This window comes from Staurois parvus, unplaced genomic scaffold, assembly GCF_062004578.1.
Source record: "Staurois parvus isolate SC_StPar_1 unplaced genomic scaffold, SC_StPar_1.0 ptg000006l, whole genome shotgun sequence".
Taxonomy (NCBI): Eukaryota; Metazoa; Chordata; class Amphibia; order Anura; family Ranidae; genus Staurois; species Staurois parvus.
The window spans coordinates 10,945,354-10,971,303 of NW_028317802.1; the positions used below are offsets into that span (position 1 = coordinate 10,945,354).

The 25,950-nt window shown below is 35.7% G+C and overlaps 1 pseudogene; it reads right to left on the reverse strand.

Annotated features, from left to right (window-relative positions):
- Positions 1-6,964: 6,964 nt before the first annotated feature.
- Positions 6,965-9,409, reverse strand: LOC149474336 (protocadherin gamma-B7 pseudogene; annotated as a pseudogene).
- Positions 9,410-25,950: the final 16,541 nt, after the last annotated feature.

Below are 25,950 nucleotides of genomic sequence, written 5' to 3' on the forward strand. Positions count from 1 at the left end.
AATTTTCTGGCTTCTTCAGGAGATTTACAGATAGTTGCATATAATTGCCACTAGAAAAAAACTAAAATATAACAATAAACAATTTGATTTGCAAAATTACAAAAAATTATATCAGAGTCATCAATACATCATAATCATACATAATTAATGACTACATGTACTAAATGTAGGTTTTTATAGGGTTAACCTGCCAAGGATGTCCTTAACAGAGACCTCCCTACTAATATGTCAACATCTCAATACAGCATAGACGAAGGAAACAAAAAATATATATATCAACGTATTAAACAGGCAAAATATCCTACATCTACCAAAAGGAACTGAGGAGTCCAAGAAAAATTAATTAGTAAACTTACTCGCCTCAAACAATCCAGAGTTTAAGATCGGTAGCTGAATGGGGACCACACCAAACAGTCATATAGACAACTTCAGGTTAACAAAAAAAGAGTTGAAATTGTTGCATTGTGAACTTTACGCCACATGAAGTATAATGTTGGTTTTAAATTTCTTACAACTACTAATGTGATGTAGTTTTTTTTTATATGACAATATGGAATAAAGCTCTGTATGATTTTAGGACAATATTAAGTGTTTGAAGTCTGTTGAGCAGCTTAAAATTCCCACCTTTCTGTACAATGTTGAACATTCATTACATGGGATGTATACATCAAATGTATAGTCGATTGGACTATATTTTTTCTGACCATAGTCCTCTATACTGATCCCTTTCAAGTGAAACAGTGGTGTGGTTAGATAATTCTCCTATATCCTTAACCTTAATAGTACCTAATTTACCAACTCGTGAGTAGACATGGTGACTCAACAAATTCCTTTTAACAGACTGTGCATGCCATCAGAAAATAACTGATACAATAGAAAAAAATTTCTTAGACCACTCTGATAACCCAACTACACTACTAAACCAGTGGGAAGCCCTTAAAGCAGTGCTGAGAGTGATTTATATTCAACAAAGAACTAGGATAAAAAAGGAAAGAGTAGCTGAAATTATCAATACTATAAAGACATTCAGTGAGTTTGAAATCAAACATACAAATTTCCCTTCCCTGACAATTCTTTTGGAAATATCAACTACATGATCAAGATTAAGAGAACTTTATGAGGAGTCCTCATGCACATCTGAAACTAAATTGGCATACATAAATATAAATTTAGCAATAAATGTGGTAAACTATTGGATGAGTTTCTCACATATGCTTATTTCCCATCTTATGGGCCCTAATTTAGAAACAATTTCCTCTCCGGCAATTCTACAAATATTATGTGACCATTACAGAGAGTTGTATAACCTACTCAAGAGGTACTAAATCATGAGAAGAAATCATTGTAGTTATTACAGTATACCTCATTAAGATACTGGATTACCATCCCTAGACATAGAGAAAAGCTCCTCTTTGAAAATGCCATTCACCGAAGAAGAAATTGGGCAAGCTATTAAATCTACTCCACCAGGCAAAAGCCCAGGCCCGGATGGGTATTCCCTTAAATTTTATAAGTCCTACCAAATTCTCCTTCTACCATATCTAACAAAAGGTTTCAACTCACCATCTAAAGGAACACAATTCCCACCTCAATCATTAGAGGCTCATATCTCATTGTTTCCTACACCCGACAGGGATCATTCATTATGTTCTAAATGTTGTACTATTTCTTTGATTGGGGTCGACCTTAAAATGTATGCAAAAATTTAAAAAGATACTCCACCTACTCATTAATATCTGTCATCAAATTTTACAATCTCAGTCATACATTTCTTTTCTATTGTATACAGTTACCCGGTAAAGAGAGCTTAGTATTAACATTACCCCCAGAAGAATGGAATAAATGTTTAATTTTAACTCACAGACTTCCTTTAGACAAGCACAAGAGAAGAATTTGAAGTTGATTACCAGTTGGTATAACAGTTCAGAAATGGAATTGTATCTTTCCCTCTGTCCCTGACACCTGTTGGCATTTCCATAGAGTCAAGAGGACTATGACACATTTTTGGTGGGAATGTCCTCCTATTAAAAAATTGGGGGCTACGATTGTTAATTTGTAGTACAGGTTAACAGGGACCAAAGTTGATAATACGCCCAAAATAAGGCTCTCTCATATTATATCAGTCAAAAATCTCTTTAGACATTTCCTTTCAGCATCAAGAGCTGTAATTCCTCAACACTGGAAATCTACTGCAATACAGTCAATGGTGGAATTGGTGGTAGAATTAGATGCCATTTGTGATCTTGAATGTCTGCTGTCCCATGAAAAAGATAAAACAGTACAGTTTTTACATACATGGACCCAAAGGCTCTTTTTTAATTTCTCTCCAAAATTCAGGACCTGTGTAACTGAATCTAATTTTTTTTTCTTTTTTTAATTTCTTTTTCCTCTTTTTTCTTTTTGTATAAATGTTCGGTCTATTTCTTTTTTTATCTAGTTTATTCTTTTTTCCTTTTTAAAATATTTCACATTAAGGCTCTGACCTTCTTGTCAAATCATTAGCAAAATATTATTCTCAGCTGTGTTGAAAGAAATCAGAAGTTTTCAGAACAGTGACTTATTCCATACAAGATAGTTTAGTCCAAATATATATTATAATGTTATAAAATATTACAGAATGAACCTTAAGGCATGTAGTCTGCCATTCTGTCTGGAAATCCTTTGTCATAATAAACTTTGTCATAAGAAATGTTTTCAAAGTAATAAACAATTACAATCTAATACTAACAAAATTGAATTAAACCATTATAGTGTTGTTTTAGGGATTTAAATAAACAAACATCTGTATTCTGTCTAATATCTAAAATAATGCACATTTAAGGGGAAAACAAGGAGTGTTAATAAAAAGGAATGAAGAATACTTGATTAAAAGCAGGGAATGATAATCAGGAATTAGGTAAGAAGCTGCACTGTGTTATGCTAATCACATATAATCATTGATAAATATTGGATTTGCAAGCTTAAAGTGTTTTTCCACTTTTGCATTCAATTTGGGATAACACCTACGTTATATTTGTTCCAAATATCCATGTACATAACATTATTACAGCAAGAAAAAACTCTATTTTTTCTAAAATGTGTATTTTTTACCAATGTACTTATGAAATAAACTGTTTAACAGTAAAAGCACTGAAGATTATTATGAATATTATTATTATTTGAATAGCTAAAATTTTCTAGCACTTTACCTTGATGCAAAATACAAAGTATGCATTCAATAAATAATACAGAATAACAGACTAATTAACATAATGTAGCTTATTTAAAGGGTCTAGCCATATATAACAATAAAAGAGCAATTTGCCATTAAAGTTCCATAAAGTAATCAAACACCTTTATTGTGTCCAACAACAAAAATAAAGAACATTGGTGGTGGAGGGGGGGGGGGGGGGGGGCAAATTCTTGAAAAAGTTGGTAGTACCAATTGGATATCAAAAATGGTCCCAAAGTAGAGACCAAAAACTCTTGCATTTAGCACTGTAACATCTGTACTTATGAAAAACAAAGAACAATTGCAATCCCTGGTGCAAGCAAACCCCAACATACTCCATACAAATATAAATCAGTCCAAAATGAATACTAAAAAGTGGAAACATAATTGCCATGGGTTTCTGGAGCAAAGGTTAACTATTCCACTTTTTGCAAAGGAGCGGCATAGTAATAATTAAATTAACAGACCAAAATTCAAAGAAGCAAGCCACATGGCGACAATAACACATATTTTTATATAGAGGGATTCAGAATATGTCTCACAAGTTTCTTCGCATAGCATGTTTTATCAAATAATTCAGGCGATGTTTTATTTCATCCATCAGACTTACCTGGCAAACATTATTAGTAGCCAGTAATTCTTTGAAATGTTCATTCCCAAAGCCCAAATCACTGGTGTCATTGGATTTTCAACAGGAACATTTTGATTTGGTGATGCAAAAATAAAGTCACCATCTACTGCATCCCAAGCCACACAGAAGTTATATGGGTAGGGAAGTGATCATGTTCCATCATTACACATGGAGAGCATTCTGGGATCAACATATCAAACCAGTGCTTAAATATCCCAAGGCTGATGGGGATTTTGAATACTTGCATTTGATATCAGAAAAACCATTGAATATCAAAGAGATCAGTGATAAGACAACCACTAAATAAAGTTAAATATTTGAATTAGAAGTTTTGTCTTTAATGTCATTATTAATGCTGTAAACAACTTGCTGGACATTGTCAGGGACAGCTAGAGGTGGTCAGGTGGTAGTAGCTGAGAGAGATGGGATTCCATTGTCCTTCACTATGACAACAGCTTTGTAATTCAATACATCCTTTTCTTGGAAGGCATGTGATGTCATGATTTCTCCAGTGTGCTTATTAATAAAGTAAAATGGTTCTGAGACTTGCATGAAATAATAGGACAGTCAAGCATTATATCCAGAATCTTTATCCACTGCAAACACCCTTGCTATTGAAGAACATTGCTTAGAAATAAAGATAACCATTTCAAATACATCTAGGTTATTTTCTTATGATGGGTACATAATTTTTGGTGTATTGTTTTTTTGACCTACAACTCAGATAAGAAATGTGGCATTGCTGCTCAGAGATGGGAATCCAGAGCCTGTAGCAGTTACTTGTATAAGAAAGTGTTTGTGCTGCTCATAATCATAAAACAGCTGAGCATACAGAACTCCGGTTTCTCTACTGATAAATAGTTAAGTAGACATTTGTAGATCTCCTGTATTTGTGTGTAAAATTTAATTTTAACAACTTCAGATTATCGAGATTTAAAATTTTAACACTGTAAATTGAAGTTCCTGGTATGCTGTTCTCTGGTATATATGCAACATTAAATGATAATTAAATAATGATAGATTGTCATCAACATCTGATATTTCCACTCTAATGGTTCTTCTGTTGGAAAGTGGAGGAGATCATCTGTCCTTAGCTACAATAGTGATACTATATATGGATACTACGTCTCTGTCCACATCAGAGATTTCCATTGTATATATATAAATGCATGTATTTCTATGATACATCAGACTATCTTCAGATTTCTAACTGAGAGCTGTTTAATATCCAGTCCGAGATCACTCTGCAATATTTTTTTTCTATAATAGAGTCTTTTCTCATTTCAACAAGAACGGAATATACAACAAAATAGTGAAACTGACCAGAGACTGAAGGATACAAGTAGGAAAATAAGAAAAACATTACTTGCCATCTGATTTCTTTGTACGTCTGTTCAAGCTGTGTGTCAGCCATTATTCTTTTATCCAGAAAAGTAAAAATGCTCATTAAATCTAGTTATATAGGTTTAAAGAATTTGCTATCTTGAGTAGGGAGAAATCAAGAAATTGGTTTTGTTGTTTTCTTCCAGCTATGTAGTGTATGCGAGTGGATTTCCAGTGCTATAATTTTTTGCTCATGGCTCTAAAGCAACACTCAGAGGCCAAAGTTTGGGATTCTAAAGGGATATTTCCTACTAAACACATACATTAACAGCTGATTTTGTGTGATATACTGTAGAGATGCCGTATGCTATATCTTAACTTTTAAATGTACATGTTATGTTTGATATATAAATACAGGCATTAAAAGAGTTTTGGTTGTTCTACTTTGATATATATATATATATATATATATATATATATATATATATATATATGCTGCACTTCCAAGTAGTGTTAGACACAGTTCACTTCTGCCCACAGCCATACCCTTATGTGTTACATCATGGGAGGGATGTTGAAGTCAGGTGGGCATTATGTAACGCATAAGGGTGCGGCTGTGGGCAGAAGTGAACTGTGTCCAACACTACCTGGAAGTGTAGCTTATCTTGTGATGTTTCTTACCAGATTTATGGCATTTTTACTTATATTTACATGTGAGTGCAATACCTTTTAACATAACAAAGACACCCTTGTTAGTACATACTGCGCCATTGGAGTGTCCTTTTGTCTCCTTCATTGAGCGTGATTGTCTCAGACCTCCAAGAACCCCCCCCCCCAAAGGGACCGAATCCCATATCTGGCTTGATGCTGTTTGAAAGTACAAAGATGTTTGATCATTTCTACAAGGCTAATGAACGGGAGAGTGAAGGAATCCTTACTGATGTGGCATTATTAAGCTCAATTTGATTTCTCTGAGTTGAGTGTTCTGTGAGCACTGAGGTGACACTGCCTGCATGGTTATAGCACTAATCTAATGGTGCGGGTTTTGAGCACATGACGAAGCAAATGAGCTGTGAAGAGTTGGATTGTTCACAATATTACTGATTATTTCACATTATATGGACTTGGTTTATGGACATTCATTTCATATTTAGTGTATACCACACTCCATGCACCTTCATATATGCTTTTTGTTCATTTATTTGTTTGCAGCGCAGCATAGTTTTATTTATGTTTACTCGCTATGATTGCTGTGCACATGCCACCCACATGAAGATGTTTTAGGTTTTAAAATGCAGCAGCAAAAAGTTGCAATATGTCAATCTGTTTGCCCATGAAAAATGTATATTTGAATTATTAGCTTAGTTTCAAAATAAAGGGTCATTTGTTTTTCCAGTATTCCAGGGGGTTTAGATAGGAAATGATTTTATGGATATGTGAACTGTGAATATCAACTACATTGTATTTGCTAACAAGTCTGTGAGGTCTACCTTTCCAGTTAGTTTTCATACAGATGCTTTCTTTGACTCTTTATTAAATATTTCTCTAATTTTAATCACTTTAATCTTACTGTTACTAAATTTGACAGAAAATAGCATATTAATTTGCAAATAATGATAATAAATAATACATGAGAAAAAAGAACCATGTAGGTTGTCATGTATCAAATGATACTTTATGTGGTGGTACCATAATGTTGTTTGTTATAACATGCCAAAACCTGATGCACAATCAGTGATATTGTCACCAACATTACATTTTTAAAGGCAAAAGTCAGCTCATAGTGTCATAAATCATAATTATGATGGATGACTCACCTGGTTAGCACTATTGGCAGTCAATGGTTCCTTTCCATTTTCTTTTCCACATCCTGACTCATCAGTATCAATTAAATTTTCCACAGGGACATTTTGATTTGGTGGAACATAAGTAAAATCATTGTCTGCTGAATCCAAAGTCACACAGAAGTTATATGGGTAAGGGAGTGATAATGTTCCATCACTATACATGGAGAGCACTCTTGGATCCATGGGAGGATACAAACTTGTACTAAAAGAAGTTGTTGAGGATTTCGAAGCTCTGCATTTTGCTATGAGAAACACCATAATAGTTATGATAAAAAAGAAGGATATTAGTGCTAAGGCAACCAATAAGTATAGCTGCAGATTTGAATCAGAATTTCCATCATGAGAATGGCTGTTAATCTTAGGAACCACCTGCTGAAAACTGTCTGCAATAACAAAACTTAAGGTGGTAGTTGCTGAAAGAGCAGGGACTCCATTGTCTTTTACCATCACCACAGCTTTATGATTCAGTATATCCTTTCCTTGAAGGATCCGTGTTGTCCTGATTTCTCCAGTATGTTCATTAATGATAAAGTAAAATGGTTCTGAGACTTGTATAAAATGATAAGACAGCCAAGCATTATGTCCAGAATCTTCATCCACTGCAACAACTTTTGTTATTAAAGATCCAGGTTCAGAGGACAAAGGGACCATCTCAAACATAGCTAAGCCATTTTCTGGTGAAGGGTATAGGATTTTTGGTGCATTGTCATTTTGATCTACAATTCTGATAATCAATGTGATATTGCTGCTTAGAGAAGGTGATCCATTGTCTCTAGCAGTTACTTGTAATAGAAACTCTTTGTTTTGTTCATAATTAAATGACCTCTGAGCATAGAGAACTCCAGTTTCTATATTAATAGACAAATAGTTGGTAACTGGGAGACCTTCTGTATTTGCATTACAAATTGAATACATAATTTTAGCGTTGTCACCAGCATCAGGATCTGAAGCCTTTACACTGTATATTAAGGCACCAGGTAAGTTGTTTTCTGATACATAAGCAACATAAGTGGATTTCATAAACACTGGTGGATTGTCATTAGTATCTGATATCTCTAATATGATGGTTCTTCTATTGGAAAGTGGGGGAGAGCCTCTGTCAGTAGCTACAATAGTTATGTTGTAGTTAGATATTTTCTCTCTATCCATGATTTTTGTAGTAACAATCTTATAGAATCTGTTAGATGACAGAATTAACTCAAAAGGTACCTTCTCTGTAATTTGGCAGTCAATTTCCCCATTTTCCCCAGAATCTTGATCAAGGACCCTTACAACAGCAATCACTGTTCCAGGTTCAGATTCCTCAGGAATAGAAGAAGATAATGAGGTAATGATAATCTCAGGAGCATTATCATTATTATCTACAACTTCAATTAATACCTTGGCATAGGCGACAAGGCCTCCTCCATCTTTGGCTTGTATGGATAATTCATAATTCTTTATCTTCTCAAAATCAAAATTTCTGTTTGTTATAATTTCTCCATTTGTAGATTTGATGCTAAACATACCTGTATGATGAATGCTTTCTGAGCTTTTACTAAATGAATATGTGATCTCTGCATTGGTGCCTTCATCTTTGTCTGTTGCCTCTACCTTGATTAAGGTTAAATGCATAGAAGCATTTTCATTGACACTGACTTTATACAATTCTTGAGCAAATATTGGAACATTATCATTTGCATCTGTAATAATTATTTTAATTAGGGATGTCCCAGACCTAAGTGGGCTTCCCCCATCTAAAGCTGTAAGAATTAATTCATGACTATTTTGTGTCTCTCGATCTAAAGATTTCTCTAATACAAGTTCTGGAAATTTACTTCCATCTGGTCTTGTTTTTTCAGACAAAGTGAAATATTGGTTATCACCGAGCTGGTACGTTTGTACTGAATTAATACCAATATCTGGATCTTCTGCATTTTGTAAAGCAAATCTAGCACCTGGTAGAGTCAATTCAATAATTTCTACAGTAATAGTATCATGAAAAAACATTGGATCATTATCATTTATGTCCTGAATTTCTATATTGATATTGAAGAAATACAAGGGATTTTCAACCATTGCATCAAATGTTATGGAGCAGATAGTTGCTTTCCCACACAGCATCTCTCTGTCTATCCTGTTCTTTACAAACAGATTACCATTACCTAGATCCACATAAAAGTATTTTTCTGAAACATGGGACACAAGCTGCAGTTTTCTAGATGACAGATTAATAATTTCTAATCCAAGATCTTTTGCAATATTTGCTATTACAGAGTCTTTTCTCATTTCTTCTACAATAGAGTAATGAATCTGACCAAAGACTGAATGCCACAGCCAGGAAAATAGGAATGAAACTGTTACTTGCCATTTGATTCCTTTGTTGTGTGTCTGTAAATATTCTTTCATCTCAGGCATTTTCAGTATCTAAATCCACTTCAAAATCCTTTTGGAAAAAGCAATCCAGTGAAGAAATTAGGTATAGTATGCAATGAGAGCAAATGCTTTGTATTTTGGCTAACATGGATCCAGAAAATGACTGTATCCTTTCTTGCAGATCTTAAATGTGTAACAGATCTTCAGTCCTGTGCATTTCTTGGTTAAACAGCGGCACTTTGAGGCAAAACTGTGGAATTGCATGGAGGAAATAACTCCTTTTAAACAAATACTTATTTAGGGCATTTTGTTTTAATTTATTATGTATATTGCATAAATATGTGCCATATTGAATTATTAATGATTTATGTTGTGAATATGTTGCAAGTACTTTTAAATAATGTTAGTATATGTATGCTAGTTAGTTGTAGATGGTATCAATACATATTGAATATTTTATGTTTTGTGGTATTATAACTTTGTAAATTATAAAAAAAAGTTACAGTAACTACGAAAAAAGGGGTATGGTGCATGCTCAAAATATTCTCATAGTTAAATGTGTTTTACTCTATGAGAAAAATAATTTTATTCTTAAAAGTAAATTTTATTATAATAGTATGGTAGTATTAGCTTGGTTCAAACTAACACAAAATATAATATATACATTTCTAATATTATAGTAAAAACAATTACTAATTAAAACTGGCACTGAATTCCATCTGTAACAGTTAATATAGTTACATTTAGATATAATTAAGTTATCTAACAATATTTACATAATAGAAACTACACTTCAAACTTGAAAACATCAGTATACATCATAGTAATCCAGTTTCGGGCTTTATTATTACATGGTACACATTTTAAATAAATACAAATAATAAAAACAATAATAATGAGAAGAAGAGGAAAACAATATTGTATGGTAAGCTAAAAAGAGATGCTAGCATGGCGGTACTATATGCAGTAGTAAGTGGTAATGTGTTCTATTACTGCTAGGCGACGCACATGTCAGGGGAAGTCTCTGGACCATTAATAAAGGTGGCAGAGAACAATGTTAGTGCGTGCATGGAACAGTGTGTTTTGATTAAGTTTCTTGTGAATGAAAGCGTAAAACCCACGGCTATCTACGGGAGACTTCAAGTACAGTACGGTGATGAGATGTTCAGCCGCAGTATTACATTTGACTGGTGTAAACATTTCAAAGGTGGCTGTACGTCTGTCAATGACACTCCCGGTCATGGTGGTCCCCAGCCCACAGAAGTCATTCCTGTGAACATTCAGTGTGTGGAACACCTGATCCTGGATATTCGATGCATAACCTGTCATTAAATTGCACAAGAGATGAATCTTTCTGTGGAAACGGTGAACACAATCATTTACGAACATTTACATTTTTGAAAAATTAGTGCATGCTGGGTACCAAGAGACTTTCCACTTTTAACCAGCATCAAAGATTTGAAGTCTGCACTGACTTGAAAAAGCTTTTTGACAGGGAAGGCCAGAATTTTCTGGATCGCATAATTACATGTGATGAAACCTGAGCACATCTTTTCACTCCAGATTTAAAATGAGCATCAAAGCAGTGCACATTACAGCAACTCAGCTGGGAGGTATTGCCACATCCACCTTACAGCCCAGACCTCCTAGTGATTTCCACCTGTTTGGACCCCTAAAAGAGTTCTTCAGAGGTCAGCAGTTCAACACTGATGATGAAGTGAAGCAAGCTGTCGTAGGATGGTTCAGGTGTACTGACAAATCTTTCTACGCCAAAGCTTTTCAGGCATTAGTTAAACAGATCAGAATTTAAATGTAGCAGGGTAGTATGTAAAAAAATAAATGCAGTTTCAAAACTTTAAAATGTGTTATTTTATTATATAAACTCAAAGGTCTTGGTTTGACGTTCATCGGATCGCCAGACAGAGTAGTATGATCCATCACTCTAGAGAACACATCTCCACTGCTCTAGAGTCCAGTGGTGGCATGCTTTACAGCACTGCAACTGCCACTTTGCATTGCACTTGGTGATGTAAGACTTTGATGCAGCTGCTTGGCCATGGAAACTCATTCCATGAAGCTCTCTAAGTACTGTTGTTGTGCAAAACTAAAGGCCACACAAAGTTTTGAGGTCTTTAGCTATTGACTCTGCAGACAGTTGGCGACTTCTGCGTGCTGTGCGTTTCAGCATGTGCCGACCATCTGTCATTTTACATGGCCTACCACTTCGTTTCTGAGTTGCTGTTGTTCCCAGGTGCTTCCACTTTGTTATAACACCACTAACAGTTAACCATGGAATATTTAGTAGAAAGGAAATTTCACAGATGGAATTATTGAACAAGTGGCAACCTATCACTGTACCATGCTTGAATTCACTGAGATCCTGAGAGCGACCCATTCATTCATAAATGTTTGTAGAAGCAGTCTGCATGCCTAGGTGCTTTATTTTATACACCTGTGGTTATGGAGGTGATTGGAACACCTAAATCCAATGATTTTGGCCACATAGTGTATATACAGTTGCAAGAAAAAGTATGTGAACCCCTTGGGATTACGTGGAGTTTTGCATGAATTGGGCATAAAATGTGCTCTGAACGTACGACCTACAGAAATCTCTGGCACATGCTAACATTTTTGTTGACACATCTACAATAAGGAAAGCATTAAACAAGAATGGAGTACATGGGAGGACACCACAGAGGAAGCCATTGCTGTCCAAAAAGAATATTGCAGCACGTTTGAAGTTTACAAAAGAGCACCTGGATGTTCCACAGCACTACTGGCAAAATATACTGTGGACAGATGAAACCAAGATTGAGTTGTTTGGGAAGAATGCACAACACTATGTGTGGAGAAAAAAAGGCACAGCACACCAACATCAAAACCTCATCCCCACTGTAAAACATGGCGGAGGGAGCATCATGGTTTGGGGCTGCTTTGCTGCCTCAGGGCCTGGACGGATTGTTGTCATTGATGGGAAAATGAATTCCAGAGTTTATCAAGACATTTTGAAGGAAAAGGTACAACCATCTGTCCGCCAACTGAAGCTCCGCAGAGGATGGGTGATGCAACAGGACAATGACCCAAAGCATACAAGTAATTCAACAAAACAATGGCTGCAACAGCACAGAATACGCCTTCTGGAGTGGCCCAGTCAGAGTCCTGACCTCAACCCGATTGAAATGCTGTGGCATGACCTTAAGAGAGCTATTCACACCAGACATCCCAAGAATATTGCTACACTGAAACAGTTTGTGAAGAGGAGTGGTCCAAAATTACTCCAGATCGTTGTACAGGTCTGATCTGCAACTACAGGAAACGTTTGGTTGAGGTTATTGCTGCCAAAGGAGGGTCAAACAGTTATTAAGTCCAAAGGTTCACATACTTTTTCCTCCCTGCACTGTGAATGTTTACATGTTATGTGCAATTAAACCATGGCAACATCTAATGTTTGTGTAGTATTATGTTCAGCAGACTGTGTTCTTCTATTGTTGTGACTTAGATGACATTCAGAGCACATTTTATGCCAAATTCATGCAAAACTCCACGTAATCCCAAGGGGTTCACATACTTTGTCTTGCAACTGTATATATATATATATATATATATATATATATATATATAGTTGTGTTCAAAATAATAGCAGTGTGTTGAAAAAAGTGAATAAAGCTCAAAATCCTTCTAATAGCTTTTATTTCCATACACAAAAATGCATTGGGAACACTACACATTCTATTCCAAATCAAAACATGAAGAAAAATATATCAAATTTGTATTGTTCCTCTAAAAAAATGGAAGAAAAGTGAATATTAGACTGTTCAAAAAAATAGCAGTGTTTGTATTCTTCTTTACAAACTCAAACATTCACTATATAAACTGAAAAATTTTTGAAGATTTTGCTTTCCTTTGAATCACTTAATTAATATTTAGTTGTATAAGCACTGTTTCTGTGTTGCATGGAGTCAACCAAGTTCTGGCACCTGTGAACAGGTATTCCAGCCCAGGATGATTGGACTACATTCCACAGTTCTTCTCTATTTCTTGGTTTTGCCTCAGAAACTGCATTTTTGATGTCACCCCACAAGTTTTCTATTGGATTAAAATCCGGGGATTGGGCTGGCCACTCCGTGACGTCAATCTTGGTGGTCTGGAACCAAGATGTTGCATGTTTACTGGTGTGTTTGGGGTTGTTGTCTTGTTGGAACACCCATTTCAAGGGCATTTCCTCTTCAGCATAAGGCAGCATGACCTCTTCAAGTATTCTGATATATTCAAACTGATCCATGATCCCTGGTATGCGATAAATAGGCCCAACACCGTAGTATGAGAAACATCCCCATATCATGATGATTGCGCAACCATGCTTCACTGTCTTCACAGTGTACTGTGGCTTGAATTCAGTGTTTGGGGGTCGTCTGACAAACTGTCTCCGGCCACTAGACCCAAAAAGAACAATCTTACTTTCATCAGTCCACAAAATGTTGCGCCATGTCTCTTTAGGCCAGTCAGTGTGCTCTTTGGCAAATTTTAACCTCTTCAGCACATGTCTTTTTTTCAACAGTGGGACTTTGCGGGGGCTTCTTGCAGATAGCTTGGCTTCACATAGGCATCTTCTAATTGTAACAGTACTCACAGGTAACTTTAGACCTTCTTTGATCTTTCAGGAGCTGATTGTTGGCTGAGTCCTTGCCATTTTGGCTATTCTTCTATCCATTTGAATGGTAGTTTTTCACTTTCTTCCACGTCTTTCAGGTTTTGGTTGCCATTTTAAAGCGTTTGCAATCATTTTAGCTGAGCAGTCTATCATTTTCTGCACGTATATATATCACATATATTAAATATCTCACATATCAATATTAATAAAAACATTCAGACAATGGTAAATAGCATAAACCTGAATAAACTATAATTTGTACAGAATAAGGCTTTCATGGTCAATATGATATGTAGCCCATTTTTCTTTTCAGCTTTCATTCCCAAATTCTGAACCACCGGTGACAATTGGAGCTAAGCCAACAATAAAGTGGAAGTGTAAATTTGAACTAGACTCTTCATCCTTTATATAATTATTAATTCTGGGAGCAACTTACTGAAGATTATTAATATTAACTAGAAGTAAGGTGATAGTAGCTAATAGCGATGGTTTTCCATTGTCCTTTGCATGACAATAATTGTAATTTAATGCATCCTTTTCCTGAAAAATTAGCGGGGTTTTGATTTTTCCAGTGTGTTCATTAATGATGAAAAAAAATGGTCTGAGACTTGCAAGAAATGATAAGACTGTCAAGCATTGTGTCCACAGTCATCATCCGTTGCAAATACCTTTGCTATTAAAAATCATTTTCAGATGTAAAGGAACTATCATAAACACATCTAAGTTATTTTATGCTCATGGGTACAACAATTTTGTTAAGCATTTTTTTTAGATCTACCATTCAGATAAACAAAGTGGTATTACTTTACAGAGGTTTAGATTCAGGGAAAGAAAGTCTTTTTCCCTAATGATTCATAGATAAGTAGACACCTAGCGATCTTTTGTCTTTCTATTTAAAATTAAATAGACAATTTTAGCATTGTACCCATCATCAGAATCTGAAATGTAAACATAAATTGAGGCACTTGGCATGTCATTCCCTGGTATATAAGCAACATAAGTAGATTTTATAAATGTTGATGGACTGTCAATTAAAAACAATCTTGCTGGTTCTTCTACTAGAAAGGTAAGGAGATCCTCTGTCAGTAGCTACAGTAGTGATATTATATTACTGTTTCTCTGTCCATTGCATTTGTGGTAACCAATTTGTGGAATGCATGAACTGACTGTAATCTGTTCTGTAATATCTAACAGTCAATGTCCCCATTTTCTCCAAAATCTCGATCTTTGACACTTACGACAGCAATCACTATCTAGGTGCTGAATTCTGAGGAATTAGGAGATGATAAAGAAGTGAGAGATATCCGGGAGCATTATCATATGTTACATCTACTAGTACTTACTTTGCAGTACTTTAAATAGTACCTATTCCATCCTTGGCTTGTTCAGATATTTCATAAATCTGTAGTTCCTCAAAATCTAATTTTTATTAGTATTATTTCCCCTTTTATATTGAACGCTTTCTGAAGTTTTACTTGATTAATATGAGATCTGTGTATAGGTGCCTTCATCTTTGTTGCCTCTACTGTAAATATGCTTGAGTTGATTGTAAACTTCCCATCGATTCTAACATCATACTTTTCTTGAGTAACTATTGGAGCAGTTTCATTGGCATATTTAATTATTACTTTATTTAAGGCCATAGCAGTTTTAATGTCCTTTCCTCCAACCAGAACATAAAAAATCAATTTCAGTTAATGCAAAATGATGACTATCACTGAACTTTCACTGAATTCATACCAAAATCTACATCTTTGTGCACTTTCCAAAGCAAATCTAACTCTGGGTATTATAAGCTCAATAATTTCTATAGTCATGGTATCACGAAAAAACATTGACACTAAGGAAATGCAATAACATAACATTAAGGAAATTTAATAAACAAATATTATTATTTTCAATTAATCATAAGTAAATGTGAGGTATCTTCCATTTGGTGTCCTACACAGTGTATCTTTGTCCTGTTCTTTCCATAAATATTTGCATTGTTTAAATCTACACACAAATATTTCTCTGAAATATCAGATACAATCCGCAAATTTCTAGCTGAGAGCTGTTTAATATCTAACCCAAGATCATCTACAACATTCCCTATAACAGAGTACTTTCTCATTTCTTCTGCAAAAAATAATGAATCTGACCAGAGACTGAATGACACAACCAGGAAAATAAGAAGAAAATATTACCTGCCATTTGATTTCTTTGGGAATCGTCATCTGGTGTTACATATTATCCATTTTTTAGCTCTGCAGTTGAAATGCTCATACAATAATTTACATTTTGTGGTTGCAAACAAGAGGCTTCTGTGCAGAGAAAATTTAGACAATGAATGTATTCCTTTCTCAGCTATGTTGTATGCAGTATGAGCTAGTGAATAACATACCAGCAGCACAAAAAATACCATCTCCTGCTCTGCATTCCTCTGCTTATTGGTCTAACAGCAGCACTCTGAGGCCAAAGCTAGGAATTGCACTTCAAAAAACATTTTCTCATTCAAATACTTGTGCCATTTATGTTTTTCATTAGATTTAAATGTGCACTAATTAAAAAAATTTGCGTTAAGCAGATCATTAAAAAAATCTGAAGTTACTTAATAATACCAATAGCTACCAATAATAACTACCAATAGCTCAATCCAGATTAAATTATTTACTAAAAAACTTTGAAGTAAAAAAGTATGTTTATTTTCATTTTATTTAAACACATTATGTGTTGTGACATCTGTTAAAATGGCAATACACAGAAATCAAATGAAACCATAATTCTCGTTTTTAATATGAAAGAATACTGAAAATTGATTAATCAATGTGTGGCGCTACTCGTCCTAGCATAAAACACTTCACTTACTATCAAATCAAAATTCCATCAATCATAAATACATAGATGCATATGAAAACAAATACAAATAAAATTACCAATACTTGTGCGCAATCAATCAAACCAACATCCAACAAAAAAAAAAAATTAATAAACATCTCTATCAAAGAAACAGCCACTATGTTTTCAACTGTTGGAGAATTAATTTTCAGTGAACACATGTTTGTAGGCAGGGGCTGATCAAGGTTAGGAACTGAAGTTCTAAAAAGATATTTCTTAATCAAATACTGCTGGTTACCTTCTATTTTTACATATGAACACTTTGCATGACATACACTATATTGCTAAAAGTATTGGGACACCCCTCCAAATTATGGTGTTCAGGTGTTCCAATCACCTTCATGGCCACAGGTGTATAAAATCAAGCCTCAGGGCATGCAGACTGCTTCTACAAACATTTGTGAAAGAATGGGTCACTCACAGAAGCTCAGTGAATTCAAGCGTGGTATGTGATAGGTTGTCACCTGTGCAATAAGTCACCTGTGCAATAAATTGCTACTAAATATTCCACAGTCAACTGTTAGCTGTATTATAACAAAGTGGAAGCAACTGGGAACAACAGCAACTCAGCCATGAAGTGCTAGGCCACGGAAAATGACAAAGCGGGGTCAGTGCATGCTGAAGCGCATAGTGCTCAGAAGTCACCAACTATCTACAGAGTCAATAGCTAAAGACCTCAAAACTTCCTGTGGCCTTCAGATTAGCACAACAGTATGTAGAGAGCTTCATGGAATGGGTTTTCATGGCCGAGCAGCTGCATCCAATCCTTATATCACCAAGTGCAATGCAAAGCGTCAGATGCAGTGGTGTAAAGCATGTTGCCACTGGACTCTAGGGCAGTGGAGACGTGTTCTCTGGAGTGATAAATCATGATTCCCTGTATGGAAATCCTATGGACATGTCTGGGTTTGGAGGCTGCCAAGGGAATGACTTGCCTGACTGCATTGTGCCAAGGGGGATTATGGTGTGGGGTTGTTTTTCAGGGGTTGGGCTTGGCCCTTAGTTCCAGTGAAAGGAACTCTTAAAGACATCAGCATACCAAGACATTTTGGACAATTTCATGCTCCCAACTTTGTGGCAACAGTTTGGAGATGACCCCTTCTTGTTCCAACATGACTTCAAGCGGAGACTGTGAGCCAGGCCTTCCCGTCTGGCATCAGTGCCTGAGCTCAGAAATATGCTTCTAGAAGAATGGTCAAATATTCCCATAGACGCTCCTAAACCTTGTGGACAACCTTCCCAGAAGAGTTGAAGCTGTTCTAGCTGCAAAAGGTGGGCCAACTCAACATTTAACCCTACAGACAAAGACTGGGATGCCATTAAAGTTCATGTTCGTGTAAAGGCAGGCATCCCAGTGCTTTTGGCAATATAGTATAATTGTAATTTGTGACACACCTGATTACAAATGGCAATATGAAGACACCCTTTACATAAAAATCCTGCATTAACTAAACATTCCATTAAAAAAAACTGTGGTAAACTTTCAGATGATTAGCATAAATCCTATAGTTAAATCATATAAAATAATAATAAGAATAATAATAATAAGAATAGCCTAATTTCTATTAAAACATTGCTGATTTAGAATATTTGTATATAGACATTAGTATCTGCACTTCAATAAAGAAATGCTTAAGTATACAAACAAATCTGTTTTCAAATGGTTTAGCATACTAGTATAGAACTTGAACCAGATCTTGGTTTGGCTTGGTTTGGGGGGGGGGGGTTGTCTTTAAAGGAGAACTGAATGCACTGGTAAGTAAACCATACACCCTAATAAGTGCAGTTTACCCTAGCCTGAATTGTTTTTAGATGATTTGCTTGGCAAAAAATCTAACAATTGAAAATTTCACCTAATAAATTGAAATACCTGTGAGAGACTTATTTATTTCCTCAGGACTAAAGCACTAACCCAAATTTAAGATAATATTGGCAATCATCATAAGAAATGAAGTGGAAGTTTGAAACTTTCTCCTTCTCCTTTCTCCATACTGGCAGCCTGAACCAGTTGCTCCTGCTCCTTCCATAGTTCGGCCCTCCAGTGAGCCCTGGAGGGGCAGAGCACAGAGCAGTGGCATCACTGCTGGACACAGACTGGCAGCACTGCTGAGCACTGATGGGCACTTTTGGGGTTGCACTGGTAATCAGGGCACTGATAATTAGGGCCCTGATTATCAGTGTAGATGCAATCCTTTCAGACTTGCCAGTTATCGGCAGTACTTTCCAGTCTATTGCATTTATTATTATACAGTATTTATATAGCGCCAAAAGGTTTGCTCAGCGCTTTACATTATAGTGGGCGACAGTGCATGAGACAATACAGTAACAAAACGATACACGAGAGGTTTCTTCAAATTCTTCATAATTTTAAAAGGTTTTATATAGTTGATTTATAATGGTGTATCAGAACAGTGCAAAATGTAAATATAAAGATATTTTTGTGTAAAATCACTATAACTGCTTATAAAATATATAAAAAAAAGGTACTGTATATAATGTTTAAAATCATTCAACATTACAGTATACCGAATGCTTAGCTAAAAAAAATATTTTAGACACTTACCTGTATGGCAATGTTGGTATGTACAGTTTCTTTATGCTCTCATCTCCAAGTTCTGAATCACTATGTCATAAATATTCCACAGTGACATTATGATTTGGTGACACTATTAGCATGTACAGCTTCTTTTAGGTCCTCATTTACAAGTCCAGAATCATCTGTAAATTAAATCCTCCATAGGGAAATTTTGATTTGGCATATAGGCAGAGTCACTGGGGTAGATTTTTAAAGGCATTCATGTTGCAAGGGAATTTTCAATTTGCAAAGGAATGAAAATAAAAAAAAAACAGTAGTTTTGCTTGCACATGACTGGATGATGGAAGTCAATACAGCATCATTTTATTTACTAAGCTAAGGGAAAATGTTCATGCAAAGTTAACAGCCTATTTTAATTTAGTAAATCAACATCACTGTCTGCTGGATCCAAACCTGCACAAATGTATGAATAGAGCAGTGACAGGGTCCCATAACTATCCATGAAGAGTATTCATGGATCAACAGGATGACTTAGACTAAGGTTTAGGTATTGCATCTCTGAATTTTATTATGATATACACCATATTAGGTACTTTAATAACACAGACATAAATGCTAAAGATATTCTAGACACATGTGCAAATGTGGCAGAGGATTTTTATTATCTAATTTTGGGAACTACCAGTTGAAAATTGTTTGCAACAGAAAGACTTACATTGGATCACTACCACCTTAAAGGACTTTAGGTCCCCCCTCCCCCCATATAAAAAGCTGGCTTTTTCTTTTTTTTTAATCTAATGCTGGTTTTCTTGGCTATGGGAGAAAGATATACCTTGCTTATACAGGCTTCTGGGATACATCACATACACAATGTTGCTGGAATTGGACTATGGCAGCAGAACAGTGGAACAAGGGAAGGGATACCATGATTCAGAATGTCCTTTTTGCTAAAAGATACATGTCCTGATTTCACCAATGTATTAATTTATTAGGAAATAAGATGCTTCTGTTACGTGTATGAAAGGAACTGAGATTTTCCATGATATACCTGCCAACTTCTCCATTTCCTCTGAACTTTCAATCATGGAATCTAATAAAAGTTACAATTGTTCTAAGTGAAGAATTTCCAAAATGAGAAGAAGACAATAAGGCAATGGATACAATCGGAGAATTGTCATTCATATGGCTAATAAGAAACTAGCATATGTATTATGTAAGGTTTTACCAAAAGAATATGTAATCTGAGCTTTGGATCCTTAATTTTTGTCAGTGGCTATCACTGTAATGACTGTTGTTGTTGATTGTGATATTTATACCTTCACTAACTATGTACAACTCTTGAATAAATACTGAATATTATTATTGGCACCCAGAATAACAACATTAAATAAGTTTGCACCAGTTCTAACTGGACCTCTTCCATCCAGAGCTTCAAGATTACTTCAGGAAGAATCAATTTTTCGCGATCTAAAGAGTTCTCTAACACTGTTTCTGAATATTTAGCTCCATCTGTTCTTGTTTTCTTGGCCAATGTACAATGCTTACTGCCACTTAGCTTAACACCAATGTCAGGATCCTCAGCATCCTCAGTCTAGTTTCTGATGATATACTGTAGTTTCTATCACTTTCACTTTGATGATCTCTAGAACAAATCTTGAAAAATGATGACATATTAACCATATGGAGAAAAGGCAAAGCAGTAAATAAGTGCTCACTCTAATCAGTGCCTAGAACAGTAAACTTTTCTTGAAACAGAAGGTATTCAAATGTCTCATTCCAATTCAATATACCAAAAATAAGAGGATTATTCCTCATTTCAGGACAGAGGGTAGACACATTCAAATGATTGCTTTAAACCCTGTTAGTCAGATGTACATCCAGAGCAGCTAATGTTTATTTTTATTCTAAACTACATACAGCTGTTCTGACCAGGGGCGGACTGACCATTTGGAAACTCGGGCACTGCCCAAGGGCCCGGGGTCAGTAGGGGGCCCCATGAGATGCCCCTGGTACCTTTTTCATAGGCTTTTTTGAGTTTGGGCAAGGACACAGGGGCCCCATGATCTCCTATTGCCTGGGGGCCCCAATGAGTTGTCAGTCCGCCCCTGGTTCTGACTATACTATTTTTCCAGCCACAACATTAAGGTTTAAAGCACAGGTAGCTGAAACCCCAAACAATGTCTCTTTGTCTATTCTGTCCTTTACATAGATGATTCCATCACCTTTATATAAAATGTGATAGTGTAATATTTACAGCTTTCTATATAAGAGCTTGCTTATATCTAATCTATAAAATAGATTATCTACATATAGGATAATCTGCAATATTTGCTTTAACAGAGTCATTTCTAATTTCTTCTACATTGGAATAATGAATATGACCTGAGACTGAATAACTAAGTCATAAAATAAGAAAGTCACAGTCATAAAATAAGAAGGGAAATATTACTTGCCATCTGACTCTATTTTAAGTCTCTTTGTGAGGTATTAAATCACATATTCTTCTTTAATCCAGTGGAGAGGTGAGATTCAAAAACTAAATGTTGTCCATCGGTTAAAATAAGAATGATTTGCAGACAGAATCTAGAAAATGTCTCTTCTTGCTGATCTGCAGTATGAGTAAAGGATAAAAATATCATTGGATTTCCCTGCCTACCACTACTTACTGGTCAAATAGCGGCGCTCTGAGGCTAAACTGAGGAACTGCAATATTAGTTTGTTATAAGAAAAGGGTGAAGTACACTGTAAATAAATCATATAATAATCACAGAATATCAGTTACAGAATTACAGCCTAATCATATATTTAAAAGCAGCAGATTATTTTAGTTATCTTGTCAATCTTTTCGGTGTGTAGTAATTGAAAAAGGACAGAAAAAAGTTATTGGGACAGTTCAAAAAACTTACTGTACACTGCCTTCAGAACTCTAGAATAAGTTATTTTTCCACTGTGCAGTTAAATGCCGAGAAGCTTTCAATGTGAAATTCCAGACAGCTATATAAACATTTGAACTATCTTAAGGGCTGGTTCACACCAGATGCAGTCCAGTGCATTTTTTCTGCATCAAAAATGCATGCACTGTGATAGTAAATTGGAACCTACTCCAAAGTGCTGTTTATTTTGGCTTCTTAAGGGACAACAGAATTATGAATTCCCTAGAATAGGTTAGAACTTGATGGAGGTTTCTCTTTTTTGTTAGTCTAAGTATCACTGTTACTATGTTGCCTCACTAGACCACCAAAAGCAAAGTCTATTGCTTGACAGAGTAGAATGAAAAAGTGTAGTGTAAAAGTACAAAGACTAAATTTCTGAACACATTTACTTATGTTGTTGCAAAGAGAATGCATTAGATTTTGGAAAAGTTGTTATTCTACCTGTGTGTTCACTATTGACGAACTAAAATAGTTCATGCATTTGTATGAAAGGATGATAGCCAAGAACTATGTCCAGAGTCTGACAGAGTCCAGAGTCTGAGAATCCTCCTCGCGTACCGACGCGTTGCTTCACGCAACGCATCGATACGCAAGGAGGATTCTGGGAGCGGGGTGACGTCATTTCCGGCATGGCGGCCATATTTGAAACCCCTATATCTAATACCCGTGCAAGGCAGGCATAGCATGAGGTATAGGAGCCATATGAAAGATGAATAATCATGTGAGTGGATATCTCTATATACAGTGTATATAATAAATTGCGGTTTTACACTATGAGAGTCTTCTATTTATACATGAACCAGAGAGGAAGCTGTTGATAGAGTATACATCGCTGGGGAGGATCCTGTTATACACCTGAGTGGTGTCTTTTCCCAAAGCGAGCTGACCCTGTAGGATCTATGTAAGGAGGTGAGGGGCCATTGCAGCTATTTTTGGATACACACAGTGTGGACACTTGATATCACCTGCATGAAGATGGTGTATTGGACACTATATATATGGACATGTTCACAATAAGTGGAGATTTGTATTAGAGTGTATTGTGATATATTGTTTGCTCTGATCACTTGGTCACTGTGATCATTCCCGTAGGGAATACACGTATTGCACTTTATTGAATATATTTGATCACTTGGTCATTTTGATTACTCCCGGGGGGAATACATGTGTTACACTTTATTGAATTAATACTGTATTTGCACGGTTGCACTTTTATATGATATATATTTATTTTTTATTTATTTATATATATATATTTATTTTAGATTTATGGTTTAGCGCTGCACTATTTATTTATTTAATGTATTAAAATGCTTCTGCAAAAATGCATAAAATAGTGGGAAAGCCATGCATCCTGTTCAAAGTCTGAAACCATTAAAAACATTTGTATTATTAGGGAACGATATAAAAAATATCATATGAATCGAACAATTTCAAACACAGGTGAGCCATCATGTTCTAATAACGAATACAAAATCTTTGGAATGTTTCCATATTTATTGATTATGCAGATATGATTGCTGTATTGGAGTTCAGTAATGAAGGTCCATTGTCTCTAACATTTACTTCTAACGTAAACTCCTTATACTGCTCATAATTAAACATTTTTTGAGCACAAAGAACACCAGTTAGTGTGTTAATTAAAAAAAAAAAAGAAGACACTGGTCGTACATCAGTATTTGCACTATATATTAATAAGTTATTTTAGCATAGTCTTTTGTGTCAGAATCCACAGCTTGTATACTGTACGAGTTATATTAAGGCAGGCCTGTCAAAATCCGGCCAGAGGGACAATTGCAGCCCATATTCAGGTTTAATATGGCCCCACAGGTAATTTGGCAATATCTAAAAAGGAGAAAAGCACCTCTAAGCACAATATGTGGTACATTTATTGAGGAACATTATGAAAAACACATGATGAAAGAAAATTAAAGGCTTAGGCATATGTGGTGAAAGCGAAGGACATGGATGCGTCCTCGATGTATAAGCCGTAGTAAGCACTGGGAGAGACTCCAGATGTTCACAGGGAGCCGGCTGGCATGCGTGAGATCCAAAGATGTTGTCCGGAGTCCACCCTGGAGCGCAATGTCTACATCAGTGTGATGACGTATGGAAGTCCTGCATGCAATTCGACGCATTTTGGAGCATGCACGAGGCCAATAAAAGGCAAAGGTGAGCTCCATTCTCAAGCATTAAAGGAAATCAGTGAGAGCAATTTCCCTTTTTTTTATTTTAGGGGGAGAAACAAGTACAGATTTCAAATATGTCATGAGCATTATCAGTCGCTCCTTTATCCATTCATTTGTTGTGGTCAGCCCTCACGCATGTTCACTTCATCAAATCTGGCCCTCTTTGAAAAAAGTTTGGACACCCCTGTATTAAGGCTTCTGGTAAATTGTTTTAAGAAACAGTACTAAACATAGACTTTGTAGCTTCTGGTGGATTTTTATTTACATCTGATATATCTAGTCTGATAGCTCTTTTATGTGAGAATTAAGAAGATCGTCATTCAGTAGCCAAAGAGTGATCCTGTAACTGAACCTCTTTTCTTGGTCAATAAATTTTGATAACAACAAGTTAGCATGTTTACAGTATAGCATGTCTTTGATGATGATAATAATAATAATGCAAATGGTAGTTTTTCAGCAATGTGACATTCAGTTTCACAATTTTGTCCTGCATCTTGATCATGAATTGTAACTAGAGTTATCAATGTGAAAGGTTCAGAATCCTCATAAATAGCATTAGTTAATGATGTACAGGTGAAACTCAAAAAATTTGAATATTGTGCAAAAGTTCATTTATTTCAGTAATGCAACTTAAAAGGTGAAACTAATATATGAGATAGACTCATTACATGCAAAGCAAGATAGTTTATGATTTGTCATAATTGTGATGATTATGGCTTACAGCTCATGAAAACCCCAAATCTACAATCTCAGAAAATTAGAATATTACATGCAATCAATAAAACAAAGATTGTACATAGAACAATATCGGACCTCTGAAAAGTAGAAGCATGCATATGTACTCAGTACTTGGTTTGGGCCCCTTTTGCAGTAATTACTGCCTCAATGCAGCGTGGCATGGAAGCTATCAGTCTGTGGCACTGCTGAGGTGTTATGGAAGACCAGGATGCTTCAATAGCAGCCTTCAGCTCTTCTGCATTGTTTGATCTCATGTCTCTCATCTTTCTCTTGGCAATGCCCCACAGATTCTCTATGGGGTTCAGGTCAGGTGAGTTTGCTAGCCTATCAAGCACAGTACTCTAACGGTCATTGAACCAGGTTTTGGTGCTTTTGGCAGTGTGGGCAGGTGCCAAGTCCTGCTGGAAAATGAAGTCAGCATTCCCATAAAGCTCGTCTGCGAAAGGAAGCATGAAGTGCTCCAAAATCTCCTGGTAGATGGCTGCATTGACCCTGGACTTAATGAAGCACAGTGGACCAACACCAGCAGATGAAATGGCTCCAAAAATCAACACAGACTGTGGAAACTTCACACTGGACTTCAAGCATCTTGCAGTGTGTGTCTCTCCATTCTTTCTCCATACTCTGGGTCTTTGGTTTCTAAATGAGATGCAAAAGTT